Raw genomic sequence first — 22,908 nt, 5'->3', positions numbered from 1 at the left:
GTGCAGTGGCACACATCTGTAATCCCAGCTACTTGGGAGGCTGAGGCAGGAGAATTGCTTGAGCCCAGGAGGCAGAGGTTGCAGTGAGCCGAGATTCTGTCACTGCACTCCAGCCCGGGCGACAGAGCAAGACTCTGTCTCTCAAAAAAAAAAAAAAAAAAAAAAAACCAAAAAAACAAAAAAACGAAGTGACTAAGGAGGTGGCAAATGGAAAAGAATCACCATGGGTGAACAGGACTAAGGCAATGTAGTATATGGTTCAGCTGCCTCAGAGTGGAAAAGGTGTAATTAGAGCAGAAACTATGGTCCCTGTGTCACAGGGAAGCAAACTACAGAGAAGCAGCAGTTCCCCAAGGGAGGAGCAATGGGAAGCAAGAAGCCTCAGAGAGAACAATTGTCCTATTAGGATTGCTCTAGAGAGAAACCTCTGGGAACATACCCCTGTGAGGCAGCACAGCACAATGCTTTTAGAATCGTACGAGAGTTGATATACACCATTTATTTTGGAAAGGAAAAAACTAAGATACAGATTATTTGTTAAAAGGATATATTTCTTTGGTAATAAAGATGGTGACAGTGTTGCTGGAATGCATTCCTTTAATAAAGATATTGTACAATGAAATATTATTTTGCAGCAAATTTGTCTTAAATAGAATCCATACTTAGGATATGGCCTAGATGTGGAATCACAATGCTAATTATAAGCCATAAAGTACAGAGATCTAAGACACCATTAATACATATAATAATTTTAGCATTGGGCCAGGCGCGGTGGCTCACGCCTGTAATCCCAGCACTTTGGGAGGCTGAGGCAGGCAGATCATGAGGTCAGGAGTTCGAGACCACCCTGGTCAATATGTTGAAACCCTGTCTCTACTAAAAAATACAAAAATTAGCTGGGCTTGGTGGCACACCCCATAGTCCCATCTATTCAGGAGGCTGAGGCAGGAGAACTGCTTGAACCTGGGAGGCGGAGGTTGCAGTGAGCCGAGATCTTGACACTGCACTCCAGCCTGTGCGACAGAGTGAGATTCTGTCTCAATAATAATAATTTTAGCATTGGGTTAGCTCATCTAAAAGGTAATAGCAAGCCATTTTCTAATAACTGTGATTAGATCAAATCTGCCCTTTTCTGATCCCCCCACTACCACAGGAAAGGTTCTAGAAGAGCACATATTGTGGAGTAAAATCCTCAAGTTTTAACATTTTTGAACAGTTAAAATTTGAATAGATTTCATATTTGTCAGAGAGACAACTCTTGGGGTCCGAATAGATGAACTACCTGGAGATTTAAGGATAGTATCACATTCTGCCTTCTGGCATTTTTCAATGTCTTGAGTGCAGACCAGTGTTGAAAATCTGTCGATGCAAGCATAGACAGGCACTAGATGTATGTAGTGAACTACCATGCGTTAGTCCAATAACCAAGATTTTCTTATTTCTTTGCAATAGGTAAACCTTGGGCCAGCCATGGTAGCTCACGCCTGTAGTCCCAGCACTTTGAGAGGCCAAGGCAGGCAGATTGCCTGAGCTCAGGAGTTTGAGACCAGCCAGGACAACATGCTGAAACCCCATCTCTACTAAAAATACAAAATATTAGCTGGGTGTGGAGGCAAGCAGCTGTAATCCCAGCTACTCGGGAGACTGAGGCATGAGAATTGCTTGAACCCAGGAGGCGGAGGTTGCAGTGAAATGAGATCGCGCCACTGCACTCCAGCCTGGGTGACAGAGCAAAACTCTGTCTCAAAAAACAAACAAACAAAAAACCAACAACAAAAAACACCTTAGTTATTGGACTAAAACACGGTAATTTACTACATACATATAAATAACATGTAGTGTATAAAAATTTAAACATTTCTCTGGTCAGCAGCAGAATGTAAAATAAAAAACATTTAAACATCTAATAAAAACAGCGTATCAGAGTTCAGTGACAAGAAAAAAACACAGTAACTTGAACATGAAAAGTTTAAGGGATTCAGGTAATGAGGGACTGGGTATTAAAAGTTAAAGAAAACTCTATAGAATAAAGAGAAAGCAGAAATGGAGTAGCCACTGCCCCTGGAGCTGAGATAGAGCACCCAAAGAAGAGTCTTCCTCATCCCCAGAGCTGAGATCTAGATGTCAGGAAAAGTGCAACATAGCTCACTAGATGATGTGTCTTGCCCCTGGGACATTCTGGAAAACCACCAGAAGGAGCACCAGTGGCACCAAGGAGCTGCCTTGTCAACAGCATTCTGCTGTGAAGCTGCTCAAAAAGGTTCTTTGGGAAGCTTGTAGTCACGAGGTGCCTCTGGTCAGCGCACATGGCAGGAGCCTAACGCCGGAGAAGCCACCCACATTGTAGAAGCCTAGCCCTGGAGGAATGAGAGGAATGGCAGGCCCCTTTCTGACGTTTACCAATTATCTTTTTTTTTTTTTTTTTTTTTTGAGATGGAGTTTTGCTCTTGTTGCCCAGGCAAGAGTGCAATGGCATGATCTCGGCTCACCCTGCAACCTCTGCCTCCCAGGTTCAAGCGATTCTCCTGCCTCAGCCTCCCGAGTAGAGAGAATTACAAGCATACACCATCACGCCCGGCTAATTTTGTATTTTTAGTAGAGATGGGGTTTCTCCATGTTGGTCAGGCTGGTCTCGAACTCCTGACTTCAGGTGATCCGCCCGCCTCGGCCTCCCAAAGTGCTGGGATTACAGGTGTGAGTCATTGCGCCTGGTCCCAAATATCATTTTAATACAGCTTAGAGCTTGCTATGGTTTGTATGTTTGTGTTCCTTTGTCTTAGTCTGTTTTTTGCTGCTATAACAGAATACCTGAGACTGGGTACTTTACAAAGAACAGGAATTTATACTGTTACAGTTTTAGAGACTGGAAGTCTAAGATCAAGGTGCAGGCAGCTGGTGTGGACCTTCTTACTGCATCTTCATATGGCAGAAGAAAGAAGGGCAAGAGAGACAAAAGGAGGCTGAATTCACCCTTATTAATTCCACTCATGAGGGCAGGATCACCTCTTCTTTTTTGGTTTGTTTTTGAGATGGAGTCTCGCTCTGTCACCGAGGCTGGAGTGTAGTGGTGTCATCTTGGCTCACTGCAATCTCCACCTCCCTAGTTCAAACAATTCTCCTGGCTCAGCCTCCCAAGTAGCTGGTACTACAGCACATGCCACCACACCCAGCAAATTTTTTTTTTTTTTTTTGCAGAGATGGGGTTTCACCATGTTGGTCAGGCTAGTCTCGAACTCCTGACCTCAAGTTATCCACCCACCTTAGTCTCCCAAAGTGCTGGGATTCCAAGTGTGAGCCACCTTGCCCAGCCAGGATCACCTCTTAAAGGTCCCACTTAACACCATTATAATGACAATTAAATTTCAACTTACATTTTGATGGGGATAAGTATTCTAACAATAGCTCACTCCAAAATTCAAGTGGAAACTTAATGTCCCATTATTCTAGCATTGAGGGGTGGAGCCTTTAGGAGGTAGTGAGGTCATGAGGGCTGTCCCCATGAATGTAAACAAGGACTTTATAAAACAGGCTTCACACCCAGTGTGGCCCTGTTTGCCCTAAGCCTTCCATCACATAAGGAAATAGCATTTGTCCGCTTTTGTCTTTCTATCGCTTCCACCATGTGAAGACACAGCATTTGTAATGATGCAGCATTCAAGGCACCATCCTGGAAGCAGAAATGGCCCTCACTAGACACTGAATCTGCCTATGCCTTGAGCTTGGACTTCCCAGCCTCCAGAACTGTGAGAAATACATTTCTTTTGTATATAATTGAAATAGCTTGAATATATATATGAATATATAGTATCATTTGAATATATGTCTCTACCAAATTTCATGTTCAACAGTAATCCCCAATGGTGGAAGTGGGCCTGGGTGGGAGGTATTTGGGTCATGAGAGGTGGATCCCTCATGGCTTGGTACCATCCTCTAGATAGTGAATTCTCATGAAATCTGGTCGTTTGAAAGCATGTGGCACCTCCACCACTCTCGCGTGCTCCTGTCCTACCATGTAAGATGCCTGCTCCCGCTTTGGTTTCCACCATGAGTAAAAGCTCCTTGAGGCCTCCCCAGAAGCCAAGCAGATGTTGTTGCCATGTTTCCTGTACAGCCTGCAGAACTATGAGCTAATGAAGCCTCTTTTCTTTATAAATTACCCAATCTCAGGTATTTATTTATAGAAATGCAAGCATAGCCTAACAGAACAGTCTACCCAGTTTATGGTATTTTGTTACAGCAGCCCAAACAGACTGAGAATAGTTTTACAACTTGCCTCAGTGGTTAATCAGCAAAGTGATTAATTCACTCCCAATCAAAACTTGTTTGAACATTGGTTTGCTAATGATCAAAAATAATTGTCAAACAGGCAGACTATCCGTGATGACGTGACACACACTTTCTCAACTCCAAAAGGGCATCTTATATTTGTTTCGTTAAGGAAGTACCTTTCTATAGCTTGCATGAACTGACCAAAGAGGCAAGAAAGTAGGGAATCTTTAACATAGAGCTAGCAGCTAAGGCATACTATTTAAGATCAGACATAGTGCCTTAGAACACAGCCACCCACAACTTGGTTGATTACATGATACAGGTGATGCAAGTGGGCCTGGACCTGAAACTAGACCTAATAACTAGGAGGAAATTTTGGGAAACATTGGACCAGCATTCCCAACTCTAAACATGTGCACTATCACAAAGACACAATGTTTTACCCATGGAAATGTGTTGCTGTATTATTTATAATACAAGAAAGTAGAGCAACTGTGCTGGGATTACAGGATGTGGTGGCTCATGCCTATAATCCCAGCACTATGGGAGGCCAAGGTGGACAGATTGCTTGAACCCAGAAGTTCAAGACCAGCCTGAACATGATGAAACCCCATCTCCACAAAAAACACAAAATTTAGCCAGGCATCATAGCACATACCTGCAGCCCCAGCTACCAGGGAGGCTGAGGTGAGAGGATTGCTTGAGCCCAGGAGGTTGAGGCTGCAGCCATGAGCATGCCACTGCACTCCAACCTGGGTGACAGAGTGAGATTCTGTCTCACAAAAAAAAAAAAAAGAAAAGAAAAGAAAGAAAAAGAAAGTAGAAAAGTAGAAACAACTGGCAGGGTGTAGCTCATGCCTGTAATCCCAGAACTTTGGGAGGCTGAGGTGGGTAGATCACTAGAAGACCAGCCTACCCAACATGGTGAAAACCCACATCTCTACTAAAAATACAACAAATTAGCTGGGCATGTTAGCAGGCACCTGTAATCCCCGCTACTTGGGAGGCTGAAGCAGGACAATTGCTTGAACCCAGGAGGCAGAGCTGCAGTGAGCTGAGATCGCACCTCCATTGCACTCCAGCCTGGGCAACAAAAGTGAAAACTGAAGGCCAGGCACGGTGGCTCACACTTGTAATCCTAGCACTTTGGGAGGCTGAGGTGGGTGGATAACCTGAGGTCAGGAGTCCAGACTGGCCAATGTGGTGAAACTCCCTCTCTACTAAAAACACCCAAAATTAGCTGGCCGTAGTGGTGGGCACCTGTAATCCCAGCTACTCAGGAGGCCGAGACAGGAGAATCGCTTGAACCCAGGAGATGGAGGTTGCAGTGAGCCAAGATCATACCATTGCACTCCAGCCTGGGCAACAAGAGCAAAACTCCATCTCAAAAAAAAAGAAAAAAGAAAAAAACAAAAAGAAAAGCAGAAACAACTAAATCCCCTAACTAGAGGTTGAGGTTGAGTTAAATAAATTATGGCACATATTAATGAACTAGTAAAACAGCTCTTCAAACAAACAAACAAACAAATAAAAACAACCAAGGCTTTACTCTAAAGCTTCAGTAGTCAAGATAGTGAGTATTGGTATAATAATAGATAAATAGATCAGTGAAACATAATAGAGTCCAAATATAGGCTCACACATATATGGTCATTGATTTTTGACAAAGATGCCAAGGTAATTCAATCAAGAAAGAATAATTTTTTTCAACAAATGGTGCTGGAAGAACTAGACATCCATATGCAAAGATAAAATAAAAATAGAGTCTCTGTTCTGAGACTTAGCAGAGTTAAATAAATAAATAAATAAGTAGAATCTCTGAATGGAACTGCAGGTGAACAGGAAGAACGCTTTTAATAAAATTAAAAGACTCTCAAACCTTGACTTGTACCACTAAGTCAGGATGGATCAATGATATAAATGTAAAATCTAAAATTCTAAAAACTTATGAGAAAAACAGGAGAAAATCTTTGTGACTTTGGGTTAGCCAAATATTTCTTAGATATGACATAAAAAGCAATATCTATTTTTTTAAGTGATACATTTGGGCTTTATCAAAACTAAACCCTCTGTTTTTCAAAAGACACAAGAAAATAAAAGACAGGTTTGGAGAAAATATATAAATACATATATTTATATACATATATGTATTGAACATATATGATGTGTATTTATATAAATATATGACAAGCGACTTGTATTCCGAAGAACTAGATTTTTTTTAAAACAAAACAATTTTTAGGCCGGGCGCGGTGGCTCAAGCCTGTAATCCCAGCACTTTGGGAGGCTGAGACGGGCAGATCACGAGGTCAGGAGATCGAGACCATCCTGGCTAACCCAGTGAAACCCCGTCTCTATTAAAAAAATACAAAAAACTAGCCGGGCGTGTTGGCGGGCGCCTGTAGTCCCAGCTACTAGGGAGGCTGAGGCAGGAGAATGGCGTGAACCCAGGAGGTGGAGCTTGCAGTGAGCTGAGATCGGGCCACTGCACTCCACCCTGGGCGACAGAGCTAGACTCCGTCTCAAAACAAAAAAAAAAAAACAAAAAACACAAATTTTTTGGCCGGGCGTGGTGGCTCACGCCTGTAATCCCAACACTTTGGGAGGCCAAGGCAGGCGGATAATGAGGTCAGAAGTTCGAGACCAGCCTGGCCAATATGGTGAAGCCCCACCTCTACTAAAAACACAAAAATTAGCCGGGCATGGTGGCATGCACCTGTAGTCCCAGCTACTCAGGAGACTGAGGCTGAAGAATCGCTTGAACCTGGGAGGCAGAGGTTGCAGTGAGCGGAGATCATGCCCCTGCACAGGGCGAGACTCTATCAAAAGAAAGAAAGAGAGAGAGAGAAAGAAGGAAGGAAACAAAAAACAAACAAAAAACTTTTTTTTTTTTTTTTTGAGACAGAGTCTCGCTCTGTGGCCCAGGTTGGAGTGCAGTGGCATGATCTTGATCTTGGCTCACTGCAAGCTCTGCCTCCCAGGTTCATGCCATTCTCCTGCCTCAGCCTCCTGAGTAGTTGGGACTATAGGTGCCCATCACCACGCCCGGCTAATTTTTTTTTTTTTTTTGTATTTTTAGTAGAGATGGTGTTTCATCGTGTTAGCCAGGATGGTCTCGATCTCCTGACCTCGTGATCTGCCTGTCTCGGCCTCCCAAAGTGCTGGGATTACAGGCTTGAGCCATCGCGCCCGGCCAAAACCAATTTTTTTAAATGGGCAAAAGATTTGAAAAGATAGTTCATCAAATAATAAATATGCATGGCAAATAAACAGATGCAAAGATGCTCAACATCATTAATCCTTAGGGAAATGCAAATTGAAATACAATGGAATAGTACTGCACATCTACTAGAACGGCTAAAATAAAAAATAAACAATGACAATATCAAGTGCCAATGAGAAATTCTTTGCTGGTAGAAATGAAAAATGATATGGCCATTTTGAAAAAAATTTGGCTGTTTCTCACAATTCTCAGTTGCAAAGATAACCAACCTAAGTGCCCATCAACGAACGAATGGATAAAGAAAATGTGTTATATATACACAGTGGAATACTACTCAGTCATAAAAAGGAATGAAATAATGTCTTTTGCAGCAATTTGGATGGAGCTAGTGGCCATTATTCTAAGTGAAGTAACTCAGGAAGGAAAAACCAAATATATGTTCTCACTTATAAGTGGGAGCTAATCTATGAGGATGCAAACGCATAAGAATGATGTGATGGACTTTGGGGACTTATTAGGGAAGTTCAGGAGGAAAATTAGGTATAAAAGACTACACACTGGGTACGCTGTCCACTGATTGGGTGATGGGTGCGCTAAAGTTTCAGAAATCACCACTAAAGAACGTATCCATGTAACCAGAAACCACCTAGACCCCAAAAACTATTGAAATAGAAATTATTTAAATGTGGCTGTTTCTTATAAAGTGAACAATACATTTACTATACAACCTCAGCAATCCCAGTCTTAACTATATTTACTCAAGAAAAATGAAAACACAGAGTTTTGTGTGTGAATGTTTATAGCAGACTATTCCTGCTCCAAGAACTGGAAACAACTTAAACATTATAAGTAGAGAATGGACAAATAAGTTTTGGTATATGCATACAATGGAATACTATTCATCAATAAAAATAAATGAACTACTGATACACGCAACACAATATGGATGAGTCTCAAAACAAAAGGATTATACTAAGTGAAAGGGGTTGGATACAAAGGGCTACACACTATACAGGTCCTTTTTTTCTTTTTCAGACAGAGTCTTGCTCTGTCTCCCAGGCTAGAGTGCAGTAGCGAGGTCTCGACTCACTGAAGCCGCTGCCTTCTGGGTTCAAGCAATTCTCCTGTCTCAGCCTCTGGAGCATCTGGGATTATAGGTGCTCAGCTCCACGCCCGCCTAATTTTTGTATTTTTAGCAGAGACAGGGTTTCACCATATTGGCCAGGCTGGTCTTGAACTCTTTGTTTTTTTTTTTTTTTTTTTTGAGATGGAGTCTCGCTCTGTTGCCCAGGCTGGAGTGCAATGGTATGATCTCGCTCATTGCAACTTCTGCCTCCTGGGTTCAAGCAATTCTCCTGCCTCAGCCTCCCTAGTAGCTAGGATTACAGGCACCCACGACCAGGTCCGGCTAATTTTTGTATTTTTAGTAGAAACAGGATTTCGCCATGTTGGCCAGGCTGGTCTCCAACTCCTGACCTTCGTTGATCTGCCCTCCTTGGCCTCCCAAAGTGCTGGGATTACAGGTGTGAGCCACCACACCCAGCTTGGTCTTGCATTCTTGACATCTAATGGACCACCTGCCTTGGCCTCCCAAAATGCTGGGATTACAGGCATGAGCCACTGTACCTGGCCACAATTCTCTTTATATGACATTCTGAAGAAGGCAAAACTATAGGGACAGAAGTCAAAAGGCATAAGGGAATATTTTTGGATGATGGAGGTATTTTATATCTTTATCGTGGTATTTACACAACTATATACAGTTTCTTTTCTTTTTTTTTTTTTTTTTTTTTTTTTTTGGAGATGGAGTTTCGCTCTTGTTGCCCAGGCTGGAGTGCAATGGCGCAATCTTGGCTCACTGTAACCTCCACCTCCCGAGTTCAAGTGATTCTCCTGCCTCAGCCTCCCTAGTAGCTGGGATTGCAGGCATGTGCCACCACATCTGGCTAATTTTGTATTTTTAGTAGAAGAGGGGGGTTTCTCCATGTTGGTCAGGCTGGTCTCGAACTCCTGACCTCAGGTGATCTGCCCGCCTTGGCCTCAAAAGTGCTGGGATTACAGGCATGAGCCACTGCACCTGGCCACAACTATATACATTTTTCAAAACTCGTAGAACTGTATACTTAGGCCAGGCAGGGTGGCTTGCATCTGTAATCCTAGCAGGGAGGCCAAGGCAGGAGGATTACTTGTGCTCAGGAGTTCGAGACAAGCCTGAGCAACATGGTGAGACTCTGTCTTTACTTAAAGAAAAAAAATATATATATATATACACACACACACACACACACACACATATACACATATATACACACACATATATATGCACACATATGTATACATACATATATCTATATATAAAACTCTACACCTAGAAAAGGTGAATTTGACTAATTTTTTTTTTTTTTTTGGAGATGGAGTCTCGCATTTTTTTTGGAGATAGAGTCTCGCCCAGGCTGTGCAATGTGCAATATCAGCTCACTGCAACCTCTGCCTCCTGGGTTCAAGCAGTTCTGCTGCCTCAGCCTCCCAAGTAGCTGGGAGGCTGCCACCACGCCCGGCTAAGTTTTTCTATTTTTAGTAGAGAGGGGATTTCACTGTGTTGGCCAGGCTGGTCTTGAACTCCTGACCTCGTGATCTGCCCACCTTGGCCTCCCAAAGTGCTGGGATTACAGGCATGAGCCACCACGCCTGGCTGGGTGAATTTTACTGTATGTAAATTATACTTTAGTAAACTTGTCTTTGAAAAGAAAGAATAAGAGAAATTAGAAGATGATGGAGCAATACCTTCAAAATTTTGAAGGAAATGTTTTCCAACTTAAAACCCTGTACATATCCAGCCAAACTATAAAGTGTAAGAATAGAATAAAGATTTCCAACAAATATAGTCTCAGAAAAATGTGCTTCCCTGAGCCTTTCTCATGAAACTACTTGTGGGACACATTTCTCCTAAAACTAGGGAGGAAAAAAAAAGAAAAAGAAAAACACACAAAAGGAAAACTTTGGCATACAGAAAACAATAAATCCAACACAAGAGAAGGAGAAAGGGCGTATCCAGGATGGTGTTGAAGGAAGAATGTTGGATGATAACTGTGAGATGGGAGTAGGAGGCAAACAACTGAAGCAGGTAAGAAAGCTCCAGGATAGCTGTGTTCAAGATGAAACTGATAATACACTGTATGCATTTCAATGTCTTGAAATATTTCAGACAATTGGTAGAGAGTTTGTGTTGAATTAATAATAAGTACATAGAAGTCTAAGCAAGTAAAAAACATGATAAAGTCTTAATTCCAGACCAAAAAAAAAAAGTTTTTAGTAAAGGCCAATTATAGTGTATGTAATCCAATGAAGCACCTAGAAGATCCTCTGTGTTAAAATTTCTTAGTTAAGCAATCAAGACCCATTTCAGAAAAAATAAAGTATATCTGAACAAATTCCTAACAGAAAGAAAGCGAAATTCCCTTGCAAAACCAACTTAATTTCTGAAATTAAAATCTCAACACATTTCATGATATATTTGAATTTAATTGTTTTACTCTGTGTAAGAGAAACAACAGATACAAAGACTGAGAGAATTAAATTAGTAATTCCATGTACTGATTATGTATGCGTCTTAATTTGTTTGGGCTGCTATAACAAAAGGTCTTAGGCTGGATAATGTATAAACAATAGAAATGTATAGCTCACAGTTCTAGAGGCTGTGAATCAATATCAAGGCACAGACAGGCTTGGTGTCTGGTAAGGGCTCTCTACTTCAAAGATGGTGCCGCCTTCTTGCTATCCTCATGTAACAGAAGGGAAAAGCAGCTCTCTGGGGCCATTTTAATAAGGCCATTAAATCCCATTCACAAGAGCAAAGTTCTCATGATCTAATCACCTCCCAAAGGTCCCACCTGTTAATATCATTGAGGGTTAGGTTTCAACATGTGAATTTTGGCAGGATGCAAACATCACACCATAGCATTACATAAGGAATAATGTTCTTTTTTTTTTTTTTTTTTTTGAGACGGAGTCTCGCTCTGTCGCCCAGGCTGAAGAGCAGTGGCCGGATCTCGGCTCACTGCAAGCTCCGCCTCCCGGGTTTACGCCATTCTCCTGCCTCAGCCTCCCGAGTAGCTGGGACTACAGGCGCCCGCCACCTCGCCCGGCTAGTTTTTTGTGTTTTTTAGTAGAGACGGGGTTTCACCGTGTTAGCCACGATGGTCTCGATCTCCTGACCTCGTGATCTGCCCGTCTCGGCCTCCCAAAGTGCTGGGATTACAGGCTTGAGCCACCGCGCCCGGCCGTTTACAGAAAAAGAAAAATAATTAGGTCTTTATCTTTTCTTTCTTTCATTATTAATTACTGAAACCACCAAAGCTATATAATTGCTTAGTTCTTTGGAGTATTTTATCTTGAAATATACAGTTAATGGGCTGGGTGCTGTGGCTCACACCTATAATCCCAGTACTTTGGAAGGCTGAGGCAGGCAGATCACGACGTCAAGAGATCAAGACCATCCTGGCCAAGATGGTGAAACCCTATCTCTGCTAAAAATACAAAAAAATTAGGCAGGTGTGGTGGCTCTTGCCTGTAGTCCCAGCTACTCGGGAGGCTGAGGCATGAGAATCACTTGAACCTGGGAAGTAGAAGTTGCAATGAGCCGAAATCATGCCACTGCACTCCAGCCTGATGACAGAGCGAGACTCCGTCTCAAAAAAGAGAAATATACATGTAATGTAATATTTGACAAAACTACACTATTGTAAGATTCCTTTAAAAAGTATAAACTATTTTCAAGTGTTTGAAAAAATATATTCAAGTGGAGACCAATCTTGCTTAAATGTTTTTATATCTTATATTTTGATTATTGCAAAAGCATCTGAGGCTGTCAGAAAAGATATGGATGATCCTTAAATGCACATTGCTAAGGGAAATAAGCCAGTCTGAAAAGACTATATACTGTATGAGTCCAATTATATGACATTCTGAAAAAGGCAAACTATAGAGATAGTAAAAAGAGGTGAAGGGTTAAATAGGTAAAGCACAGGGGATTATTATTTTAAGGTGATGAAGCTATTCTATATGATACTGTAATAGTGGATATATGACATTATACGGTTGTCAAAACCTACAGAACTTTATAGCACAAAGTGAACCTTAAAGTATGCACATCCTTAAAAAAAATCATTTTGGGCTGGGCGTGGTGGCTCATGCCTGTAATCTCAGCACTTTGGGAGACTGAAGTGGGCAAATCGCTTGAGCCCAGGAGTTCAAGACCAGCCTGGGCAAAATGGTGAAACCGTGTCTCTACAAAACATACAACAAATGAGCCGGGCATGGTGGTGTGTTCCTGTAGTCCCAGCTACTCAGGAGGCTGAACTGGGAGGATCAGATGAGCCCGAGAGATTGAGACTGTAGTGAGCCGTGATCATGTCGCTACACTCTAGTCAGGGCTACACAGTGAGACCCTGTCTAAAAAACAAAACAAAACACCCCATAAAACATTTTGGAGGTTGTGGTTGTGATGTAAGGCCTAAAATTAAGGCTCAATATTACGTGTTGTCTTGACATCTGGTAAAACTGGGAGGGCCTTGAATTGCCTAGTGTTAAGTTCTCCTCCCCACTCTGCTCCCATGTGTAAGCTCCCCCAGCCAAACAACCCTCTTTGTCAAATGGACCAGGCAAAGTTCCTGCTAATCCCTGAGGAGCGGGTTTCAGTTTCCTGCCAGCTCTTGGAATTACTCAAACAACCAATTACATCCTCCACAGGAACCAGGAGCACCACATCCTCTTGATACCACAGAGCCTGCCTCCCACAGCTTGATTGTTAATTCTGCTCCTGAATGCAGAGTGTGGCCCTGAGTGGTATGCAGTATTCTTTTCCAGGCTGTGAGTATATGTAACTAATAGACTGCTGTTCACATCATCTGTTCTGTGTTGGGTGTTATGTGTTCGGTCATCCCCATTACCCTAGGGTACAAATCCCTCCCTCACCAACAGGGAGAATAGCAAGTGATTAAAACAGAGATTGGGGGAAATCTCAGATGGAATGCAGATTGTGACAACATGACCTATCTGGTATGATACAGGTATGAAACAACCTCACTGAAAAGAGTGGAGGATGGGCCAGGCACGGTGGCTCACACCTGTAATCCCAGCACTTTGGGAGGCTGAGGCGGGCGGATCACCTGAGGTCGGGAGTTTGAGACCAGCCTGACCAACATGGAGAAACCCCGTCTCTACTAAAAATACAAAATTAGCTGGGGGTGATGGTGCATGCCTGTAATCCCAGCTACTCGGGAGGCTGAGGCAGGAGAATTGCTTGAACCCTGGAGGTGGAGTTTGCAGGGTGAGCCGAGATTGTGTCATTGCACTCCTGCCTGGGTAACAAGAGCAAAACTCTGTCTCAAAAAAAAAAAGTGGAGGATGGCCAGGCATGGTGGCTCACGCCTGAAATCCCAGCACTTTGGGAGGCTGAGGTGGGTGGATCACTTGAACCTAGGAGTTCGAGACCAGCCTTGGCAACACAGTGAAACCTCATCTCTACAAAAAATACAAAAAAATAGTCAGGTGTGGTGGCGTGTGCCTGTAGCCCCAGCTACTCTGGAGGCTGAGATGGGAAGGTGGCTTGAACCCAGGAGGTGGAGGTTGCAGTGAGCCAACATTGTGCCACTGCACTCCAGCTGGGGGGACATAGTGAGACCTAGTCTTTCCAAAAAAAAAAAAAAAAACCCAAAAAACAAAAAACAAAAAGAAAGAAAGAAAAAGAAAAGAACGAAAGAATGAAAGAAAGAAAGAGGAAAAGAAAGAAAGAAAGGAAGGAAGGAAGGAAGGAAGGAAAGAAAAGAGTGGAGGAAATACTTGCTTATCTAGGGAAACGGTAGAGTCTAAAATTACCCTTGGAAATCAGTGGAGTCTGTAAGATTAAACGCAAAAGGAATTGCACAAAAGCACTGGAATTAACAAGATGATAAAAAAAATTGATATTGACAAGGATAAAGGTTAACAATTTGCATATTTGTATAAATGTACACTTGAACAATTAGGTAAATGGATAGTAGATTATGGAAGTTAGCTTCCTTACTCTTGGAGTGGGAGTTTATAGATAAGCAAAGGTAGGAGGCTAGAACAATCCATAGGGTAGTGGATTAGAATTGCTTGTATGGATCAGTGTGAAGTCACGTTTAGCTTAACATATATAAGGATGTGCTATGGTCTGAATGTTTGTGTCCCCCCAAACCTTATATGTTAATCACCAATGTGATAGTATTAGGAAGTGGGGCCCTGAGAGGTGATTATGTTATAAGGTTAAAGTCTTCATGAGTGGGATCAGTGCCCTTATAGCCAGAGAGCTGCCTTACCCCTTCTACCATGTGAGGACAAAGCAAGAATGCACAATCTGTGAACCGGGAAACAGGCCCCCAATAGACACCAAATCTGTCAGCACCTTTATCTGGGACTTCCAGCCTTCAGAAATGTGAGAAATAAATTTCTGTTGTCTATAAGCTACCCAGTTTATAGTGTTTTGTTGTAGCAGCTCAATCATATTAAGACAGGATGGTTCCACATGTGGAAATATTTAGAAATATGGGTATTTTTATTGGTTAATACACACACATCTATTTCTTTGCTCTGTCAGCAGATAGGATCTAGATGCCACAGCACCCCAGAAACAATGAGCAAAGATAGCGCTGAATCTTGGTTTCTACTACCATTCTCCAATAAAAGTAATCAGGACCCCTTGGAGAAATGGCTGATTCTAAAACTAGAGCAGGGGATATACAAAATGGGTCTGGAGCATCTTGTAGTGGCAGAAAGTAAGAAAGTGCTAAACAAAGAAACAATACAAACTATGTTGATGGAGGTATATCAAACGGATACAGGAGCCAACTGAAAGAGCACCCAAGGACTAAAGCTGGAATAACCTGAGCAATAAGATAAATTGACATTAGTTTATAATCCAGTGCATAAAATAAGCCCATGAGTCCACACTGCTATAAATAAATGACTCACTGAATACATAAATTGAAAAGAAGAGACAAATCTTCCACGAAGAATTCCAAATAATTAATTTGTAAAGCACTCACAGAACCCAGAGAAACAGTTTACTTATGTTTACTGGTATATATACACACACACATATGTATATATGTATGTATACATACATATATGTGTATATATGTGTATATATGTATGTATATATATGTATGTATGTGTGTATATATATATTTGGTCTCTGCCACTGGTTCCTAAAGCACTCATAAACAGGGGTACCAGGTAAATCTTTTCTTCTAATATTTGGTCTTCGTCTTCATTTCCTGACACGGAGCTCCTAAATCTCTTGGAATTTCCTAGGTGATAGGAACATTTTTTGTTCTGATAAGGCAGCTTTCGATGGGCTCATGGACAGCCTTCAGGATGGAGGGTGGGTACCAAGGGAGCCAACTATGTAATTAGAGGATTGAAACTTTTCTGTCTTACCTCCCAATCTCTGGAGAGGGGAGAGGGGCTAAAGGTTGAGTTTATTACCAATGGCCAATGATGTAATCACTCATGCCTATTTAATGGATCTTCCATAAAAATCCATAAGGACAGCGTTTGGAGAACTTCTGGATTGCTGGATATGTGGAGGTTCCTGGGGGCGGCGTGCCTTGAGAGGGCATGGAAATTCCATGCCCCTTCCCAGATGCTTTGCCCTATGAATGTCTTCCATCCAGCTGTTCATCTGTATCCTTTGTAATAATACCCTTTATAATAAACCAGTAAACAGAAGTAAACTGTTTCTCTGGGTTCTGTGAGTGCTTTACAAATTAAAAGAACCCAAGGAGGCGGTTGTGGGAACCTCTGATTTATACCTAGTTGGACAGAAACATACACAAGTCACAACCTGGAGTTGTGGGGGTGGAGAGTCTTTCAAGACTGAACCCTTAACCTATGGGATCTGGCATTACCTCTAAGTAGACAGAGATAGAAATAAGTCAGAATGGAATTACAGGACATGCAGTTGGTGTCTGCTGGAGATCTGGTGTCAAAAGTATTGTATTGAGTGGTGTTTGAAACTATAAAAAAGTGTTTTTTTGGTCTGTTTTTTGTTTTTTTCCCCTATCTCATTCAGTTGCTATAACAGAATACCATAGACTGGGTGGCTTTATAAACAACAGGAATTTCTCACAGTAATGGAGGCTGGAAGCTTGAGATCAGGGTGCCAGTACGGTTGGGTTCTGATGCAGGCCTCCTTTGAGTTTGCAGACTGCTGACTTCTTGTCATACTCTCAGGTGGTGGAAGGAAAGAGCCAGACAGTTCTCTGGAGTCGCTTTCATTTATGACGGCTCTACCTTCATGACCTAATTACCTCTCAAAGGCACGCCTCCTAATAATATAATCACATGGAGAATTAGAATTTCAATATATGAATTTTGGGAGGGACACAAACATTCAATCCATAACATCTAAATATAAGACAAGGCTCAGAGCAGTGGCTCATGTCTGTAATCCCAGCACTTTGGGAGGCCAAGGCACGTGGATCCACAAGGTCAGGAGTTCGAGACTAGCCTGGCCAACATGGCGAAACCCCGTCTTTATTAAAAATATAAAAATTAGCACTGCTACAGGTGGCACACACCTGTAGTCTCAGCTACTTGGGAGGCTGAGTCACAAGAATCACTTGAACCCAGGAGGCGGAAGTGGCAGTGAGCTGAGATCCCAGCACTGCACTCCAACCTGGGTGACAGAGCGAGACTCCATTCTAAAAAATAAATAAATAAATACATAAAGTATCCTGGATGGGATCCTAGAACAAAAAAGGGACCTTAGGTAAAAACTAAGGAAGTTGGAATAAAGTGAAGACTTTAGTTACTCATAATATATCAACATTGATTGGTTCATAAATCATAACAAATGTACCACGCGATGTAAGGTGTTGACAATAGAGAAAACTGCGTGTAGGGCATATGATAACTCTGTATTAGTTTAACAACTTTTCTGTAAATCTAAAGCTGTTCTGAAAAATAAAGTCTATTTTCAAAAAGCATTTGGGAAGGCCGGGCGCGGTGGCTCTCGCCTGTAATCCCAGTACTTTGGGTAGCCGAGGCAGGCGGATCACCTGAGGTCAGGAGTTCAAGACCAGTCTGGTCAATGGGGTGAAACCCCATCTCTACCAAAGATCATAGCCAGTCATGGTGGCATGCATCTGTGGTCCCAGCCACTTGGGAGGCTGAGGTGGAAGGATCACTCGAGCCTGGGAGGCAGAGGTTGGAGTGAGCTGGAATCGTGCCATTGCACTCCAGCCTGGGTGACAGAGTGAAACTCCATCCCCAAAAAACAAAACAAAACAAACCAAAAAGCATTTGGGAAGCTTAGAGAATAATATCCAGCAAAGTAAGTAATAAATAAACAAGTAAATAAGGATCTTAGGGGAAGGAAAGTAAGATAAATCAAGGCATGAGGTTAGAAGACTAAAATGTATGCCTTTAAGAGACTACATCTTTGTTAGAGTTAGCTGTCATTGTGAGTCAGCTGAATTGAAAAAGCTTTGCAGATTTGTTTCTTAGAGCATCCCCCAGGGCCTGAGGCTAGAGGGCAGCAGCTCAAGGTTGGAGGGAGCTAAGCTGGGCCGGCTGCACAGGAGGTAATCTATAAGTGATATTATACACTGCCCCACTGCGCCCCCCAACCCCGAGGGTTGAAAGCATCACTAGAATTTCTATTTACCTGAGCTTCGTAATTGCCTGAGCTCTTCTAAGAGGGATGTGGCTAAACAGAACAACTTTGACAATCCACTTGGTCGGGGCGGATAAAACTCCCCGACCCACAAACACACTTAGATGGCCTGTTAACTGCTGTCTAAGAAGTCAGGGTCTGGTTACCACAAGGTCTTTGTTCACTGGGGCACTGATTCAGCAGTCCTCTTTCTCTGTCTTTCCACTTAAATAAATGTTGGATAGTTTTTTTTATTTTTTATTTATTTTATTTTTTATTTTTTTGAGATGGAGTCTCACTGTGTAGCCCAGGCTGGAGTGCAATGGCATGATCTCAGCTCACTGCAATCTCTGCCTCCCGGGTTCAAGCGATTCTCCTGCCTCAGCCTCCCGAGTAGCTGGGACTACAGGCGCCCACCACCACGCCCAGCTAATTTTTTGTATTTTTAGTAGAGATGGGGTTTCACCATGTTAGCCAGGATGGTCTTGATCTCCTGACCTCGTGATCCGCCTGCCTTGGCCTCCCAAAGTGCTGGGATTACAGGTGTGAGCCACCATGCCCGGTTAATGTTGGATAGATTTTAAATAATTTTGTTTTGAAGGAGACCAAATTCCTGGTTTGAATGGAGAGTCGAATAATTAGCTTACTAAAGGCATCTACATGTTTATCGGCTCTTTGTAGTACCAAAGTATAATTCAGTAAAAGCAATTTTAACAGTGACCAAAAAACAGGACAAATTACTCTCCCTTGCTGATGGTCTCAAATGATCCAAGGGTACAGTTTAGACTATCAACATATTCTTCAGGTGCCCATCCGAGGATATAGCTTCTCTTAGCTGATAAGAATAGGGCACCAAAGAATTTAGAGTTACGTCTTTTGGTAAATATATATACTTTGTACTGCTGATTATGTATAGATCCATACATCTGATAATCAGCAAGTCAACTGAGGGGTGGACAGGGTTGATATCTTCTTGTTAACACTAAGGAATCCAACCAGGACTAACCAACCACATCCACATGGAGATGGGCCAACAGAGTCCTTGTGAACAGTGCAAAAATTTTCCCTAGAAGACAGTTCTGGGAAAACTGTGTGGCTCATGCCTGTAATCCCAGCACTTTGGGAGGCCGAGACGGGTGGATCACGAGGTCAGGTGTTCAAGACCAGCCTGACCAACATAGTGAAACCCCGTCTCTACTAAAAATACAAAAATTAGCCAGGCATGGTAGTGCGCGCCTGTAGTCCCAGCTACTTGGGGAGGCTGAGGCAGGAGAATCGCTTGAAATCGGGAGATGGAGGTCGTAGCTAGCCAAGATCATGTCACTGCTCTCCAGCCTGGGCGACCGAGCAAAACTCCGTCTCAAAAAAAGCACACAAAAAACAAAAAACAGGTCTGGGCCTGTTCTACAAGGGCAATTGAGCTTAAAATTCATCACTATGAAGGGATTGCAAATATCTTAGCCTAAAATAATTTCAAGACGCAGTGTGGTGGCTCACACCTGTACCCAGCACTTTAAGAGGCTGAGGCAGAATTCCTTTAGCCCAGGAGTTGAAGACCAGCCTGGGGAACACACCAAGACCCCATCTCTACAAAAAATTTAAGAAATAAGCTGGGCGTGGTGGCACATGCCTGTGGTCCCAGCTACTCAGAAGGCTGACATGAGAGGATCCCTTGAGTCCCGAGGCTGAGGCCGCAGTGAGCCATGATCACACCACTGCACTGCAGCCTGGGCAACAAACCAAAAGCCTGTCTCTTTCTAAACCAGGGTCTAGAAACCATCTATCATAGCTAAGGGGAGACAATTTTCTACAAGCTAATTTTAATCACTGTAACTTCTTGGGGAGCTTCTAATATAAATGGACTGCTGTTCTGTCTCTTCCACAGGTTTGTATTGCTTCTGGATCCTTTAATTATCCATGTTTTCTAAGTAAGTGCTTTGTCCTTGGATCCCTTTATAAACTGGAGAAATTGCATCCATATTCACTGCTCTACTTCATCTGCCATCTGTTCGGTGATGACAAACGATCTGTAACACTGGACTGACTTTTAAAAGAAATTAATAAGTATTTTATTGATATATAATATTTCTACATATTTGTGGGATACATACGATATTTTGTTGCATGCATAGAATATGTAACGATCAACTCAGGGTATTTAGGATAGCTAGCATTTTGAGTATTTATTATTTCTATGTGTTGTAAACATTTCAGATGATCTCTTTAAGCTATTTTGAAATATATAACACATTGTTAACCATTAGACTGCCTTATCTTTGGACCTATAGACCTGCATGACCGGTATCATCATGGATATTTTTACCTCTTTACCTGAATGTCTCTTTGATTTTTTTTTTTTTTTTTTTTTTTTTTTGAGATGGAGTGTTGCTCTGTCACCCAGGCTGGAGTGCAGTGGCACGATCTCAGCTCACTGCAACCTCCACTTTCTGGGTTCAAGCGATTCTCCTACCTCAGCCTCCCAAGTAGCTGGGACTACAGGTGTGTGCCACGATGCCTGGATAATTTTTTGTATTTTTTTTAGAGACGGGGTTTCACCATGTTAGCCAGGATGGTCTTGATCTCCTGACCTCATGATCCGCCTGCCTCGGCCTCCCAAAGTGCTGAGATTACAGGTGTGAGCCACCAAACCCGGCCTCTTTGATGTCTTAATGTTACAAATATTCATAATTTCAGTTGAACACCCATTCCTCTAAAATCCTACCAGAATCCTGGGAGGTAATTAAGATTCCTTCCTGGATGGGCACGGTGGCTTACACCTGTAATCCTAGCACTTTGGGAGGCCGAGGCAGGTGGACCACGAGTTCAGTAGTTCGAGACCATCCTGGCGAAGACAGTGAAACCCCGTCTCTACTAAAAATACAAAAAATTAGCTGGGCGTGGTGGCGGGCGCCTGTAATCCCAGCTACTTGGGAGGCTGAGGCAGGAGAATCTCGTGTATCTGGCAGGCGGAGTTTGCAGTGAGCGGAGATCGTGCCACTGCACTCCATCCTGGGCAACAGAGTGAGACTTCGTCAAAACAAAACAAAACAAAACAAAAAAAACAGATTCCTTCCTTTCCCTCTCTCTGCACATCACTCAATTCCTTCCTTTCTAATTCCACTTTATGAAAAGGTCTTGAGTTTTTCCTTTTCGTATGTGGTGACTGCCTCATTTCTTCATTAGATGATTGCAAGTTTCCTGATTTACCACTTTGGTGTTGCCCTTCTCTAATGTATATCCTCCAAAATAAAGTCAGAGTTTTTAGAAATTTTTCTAAAAGTTTTGATTCTGTTATATGTGCATAAGGCTCTAAATCAAAATTTACAAAGGGTATACAGAGAAAAGTCTGCCCCTTGCCCCTGACTTTTAGTCACCTCATTTCTCTTCCCAAATGTACCCACAGCTACCAATTTTGGAGAAAATAATTTATTTCTACAAAAGAAGTGTAATTATAAATAGAAAATAATTTATTATTCACAGTAGATGTGAATAATCTACTTCACATCTTTCCAAAGCTTATCACTCTATAAGATAATGTCCAAACTGAGAAGCACATGAGGCATTTCAGGATTTGGTCTGTTTAACTTTAGTGGGTTTACCTCTCATTTCTTCTAACAAGTCCCTCTATACATCAGATTCCAGCCCCTGTAACAATTAGCTCTTCCCTAAACAGCCTACTTCCCTCTGTGAAAAAAAATTTTTTTTTTTTAAGATGGAGTCTCACTCTGTCCCCTAGGCTGAAGTGCAGTGGCGCGATCTCGGCTCACTGCAACCTTTGCCTCCCAGGTTCAAGTGATTCTCCTGTCTCAGCCTCCCGAGTAGCAGGATTACAGGTGCACACCGCCATGCCTGGCTAATTTTTTGTATTTTAGTAAAGACAGGGTTTTACCATGTTGCCCAGGCTGCTCCAACTCCTGAGCTCAGGCAATCCACCTGCCTCGGCCACCCAAAGTGTTAGGATTACAGGTGTGAGCCACTGCGCCTGGCCTTCTTTACTTTTTTATTTTTATATTTTTGAGACAGGGTCTCACTTTGTCACTCAGGCTGGAGTGCAGTGGCATGAACACGACACACTGCAGCCTTGACCTCCTGGGCTCAGATGATTTTCTCACCTCAGCCTCCTGAGTAGCTGGGACTACAGGCATGCACCCCGACGCCTGGCTGATTTTTTGTAGAGATGAGGTCTCATAATGTTGCCCAGGCTGGTCTCAAACTCCTGAGCTCAAGTGATCCTCCTGCCTCGGCCTCCCAAAGTGTTGGGATTACAGGTGTGAGACACTGTGCCTGGGTGGCCTCCCTTTTGTGTGTAGAATACATCATCTCTTAATACTTCACCATAAACATATACAGATTAAAGCTTTGGCAGACCTCCACAGATAAAGGTTATACTGATCTCTCATGATGGCCTTTAGCACCATATATGCGTTTTATTTTGTTTATTTTTTAAGAGATAGCGTTTTGCTCTGTCACCCAGGCTGGAGTACAGTGGCATAATCATAGCTCACTGCAGCCTGTACCTCCTGAGCTCAACTGATCCTCACACCTCAGCCTCCAAAGGATCTAGGACTATAGGTGAGAACCACCAGACCCAGCTAATTTTGAATTTATTTTTATTTTTTTTGTAAAGACAGAATCTCACTACATTGTCTAGACTTGTGTTTTTATTATAGCACCTATAACATTGCTTTGTCTCCTATTAGAAGGCAGAACCATGTTCCTTTGTTTAAGTCCCTAGGAT

The 22,908-nt window shown here is 42.5% G+C and overlaps 1 long non-coding RNA gene across 1 annotated transcript; it reads left to right on the top strand.

The window, feature by feature from the left end:
• Positions 1-205: 205 nt before the first annotated feature.
• Positions 206-21,601, top strand: LOC107129929 (uncharacterized). The gene is made up of 3 exons (XR_006698690.2): positions 206-3,743; positions 13,241-13,360; positions 20,056-21,601. It is a non-coding gene; the product is annotated as an uncharacterized lncRNA (long non-coding RNA).
• The last annotated feature ends 1,307 nt before the right edge of the window (positions 21,602-22,908 follow it).

The sequence above is a fragment of the Macaca fascicularis genome, chromosome 6, assembly GCF_037993035.2.
Source record: "Macaca fascicularis isolate 582-1 chromosome 6, T2T-MFA8v1.1".
NCBI lineage: Eukaryota > Metazoa > Chordata > Mammalia > Primates > Cercopithecidae > Macaca > Macaca fascicularis.
This window is presented reverse-complemented; position numbering and strand designations above follow the sequence as displayed.